The following is a 2,500-nucleotide window of genomic DNA, read 5'->3' on the forward strand; positions in this document are numbered from 1 at the left end:
CAACGCCGACGGCCGTGAAGCCACCGCGTGTCGGTCCGAAGACCTCACTAAATCATTCAATCGGTAGTAGCGACGGGCGGTATGTACAAAGGGCAGGGACGTAATCAATGCGAGCTTATGACTCGCGTTTACTAGGAATTCCTCGTTTATGGGGGATAATTGCAAACCCCAATCCCCAGCACGAAGGAGTTTCAACGGGTTGCCCGGGCCTCTAGGCCAGGGAGAACATGCTGATTCCTTCAGTGTAGCGCGCGTGCGGCCCAGGACATCTAAGGGCATCACAGACCTGTTATTGCTCAATCTCGTGCGGCTCGAAGCCGCCGGTCCCTCTAAGAAGAATTTTAATACGTCGCCAGTGAGTTGCGCGACCGAAGTCGCGCACACCTAAATGGCGACGCCTATTTAGCAGGCTAGAGTCTCGTTCGTTACCGGAATTAACCAGACAAATCGCTCCACCAACTAAGAACGGCCATGCACCACCACCCACCGAATCAAGAAAGAGCTGTTAATCTGTCAATCCTTCCGGTGTCCGGGCCTGGTGAGATTTCCCGTGTTGAGTCAAATTAAGCCGCAGGCTCCACTCCTGGTGGTGCCCTTCCGTCAATTCCTTTAAGTTTCAGCTTTGCAACCATACTCCCCCCGGAGTCCAAAATCTTTGGTTTCCCGGAAGCTGCCCGCCGAGCCATTGTATTAACGTCGGCGGATCGCTAGATGACATATTTACGGTTAGAACTAGGGCGGTATCTAATCGCCTTCGAACCTCTAACTTTCGTTCTTGATTGATGAAAACACCTTTGGCAAATGCTTCCGCTGATGTTCGTCTTGCGACGATCCAAGAATTTCACCTCTAACGTCGCAATACGAATGCCCCCAGTTATCCCTATTAATCATTACCTCGGAGTTCTGAAAACCAACAAAATAGAACCGAGATCATATTCTATTATTCCATGCACGAAATATTCAAGCGGCATTTTGAGCCCGCTTTGAGCACTCTAATTTGTTCAAAGTAAAATTGTCGGCCCACCTCGACACTCACTGAAGAGCACCGCGATAGGATTTTGATATTGAACCGACGTTTTACCGTCGGCTCACCGACGATATGCTCCGCAAACGTGTCAGTATCACCGCGGATGCGGTGCACCGACAGCGCGGCGCACAAATGCAACTACGAGCTTTTTAACCGCAACAATTTTAGTATACGCTATTGGAGCTGGAATTACCGCGGCTGCTGGCACCAGACTTGCCCTCCAATTGTTCCTCGTTAAAATATTTAAAGTGTACTCATTCCGATTACGAGGCCTCGTAAGAGTCCCGTATCGTTATTTTTCGTCACTACCTCCCCGTGCCGGGAGTGGGTAATTTGCGCGCCTGCTGCCTTCCTTGGATGTGGTAGCCGTTTCTCAGGCTCCCTCTCCGGAATCGAACCCTGATTCCCCGTTACCCGTGACAACCATGGTAGTCGCAGAAACTACCATCGAAAGTTGATAAGGCAGACATTTGAAAGATGCGTCGCCGGTACTGGACCATGCGATCGGCAAAAGTTATCCAGATTCATCAAAATAAACGACTTAGGACGCGAGGCCCTCCGTCGATTGGTTTTGATCTAATAAAAGCACTCATCCCATTGCTGGTCAGAGTTCTGATTGCATGTATTAGCTCTAGAATTACCACAGTTATCCAAGTAACTGAGTAAGATCTAAGGAACCAAAACTGATATATTGAGCCATTCGCGGTATCGCCTTAATACGGCTTGCACTGAGACATGCATGGCTTAATCTTTGAGACAAGCATATAACTACTGGCAGGATCAACCAGGGAGCTAACCACTAGAGCCGCACGAATCTCTTCGAGCGCTCGAGGTACTCGCCGTCGACACGCGTGTCGACGGCCAAACAGTGCACGCGCGCACACACGGCGGACCGTGCACGCGCGGTGACCAGTCATTATTTGAATTTTCCCTTTTGTGCGACAAACACAAAAAAAAGAAAACGCGGAGCAACTAAGCTACCGCACATTCGAACGTTCCATATTACGAGATCTATCATCTATGATAGTGTAACAGAGAGTTTAACATGAACTCGTCAACCATATAGATTGTCGCCCGGTGCTGGAGAGATCAGACCACATACATTACGTCAAAGTTGATGTAATACTATATGAAGAAATATTGTAACTTCGCGACCGCTATCAGTTCCACCTTCGACGCGACGGGCACAATACCAGACAACGGCGCACTCTAAACAGGTGCTCCGCGCTCGTACATAATGCCCCGCCGCGATTGTTACGGTGGTAACTTTAACGAACTGCAGCTACCGTTCGGCTCGACACAAAATCAAACTAATGATTATCGCGAGAACCTCACGTTTCGCTGGTCCGTCGGTCGACACGTCGTATATTGTTTGTTTATTATCATTATGATGAGCTCAAATGGATATGGCACAAATTTTTGTATTTTCACACATCGCATAACCAACACCACCATCACTGCTCACTCGCACTC

The 2,500-nt window shown here is 48.9% G+C and overlaps 1 non-coding gene across 1 annotated transcript in view; it reads right to left on the reverse strand.

The window, feature by feature from the left end:
• LOC121740098 overlaps positions 1-1,818 on the reverse strand; it is a 1,903-nt gene extending 85 nt beyond the window's left edge. Inside the window, exon 1 of the ribosomal RNA XR_006037549.1 lies at positions 1-1,818. This exon is cut by the window's left edge and continues 85 nt beyond it. This is a non-coding gene — a ribosomal RNA (small subunit ribosomal RNA).
• Between the last annotated feature and the right edge of the window lie 682 nt (positions 1,819-2,500).

The sequence above is a fragment of the Aricia agestis genome, chromosome 2, assembly GCF_905147365.1.
Source record: "Aricia agestis chromosome 2, ilAriAges1.1, whole genome shotgun sequence".
Classification (NCBI taxonomy): Eukaryota; Metazoa; Arthropoda; class Insecta; order Lepidoptera; family Lycaenidae; genus Aricia; species Aricia agestis.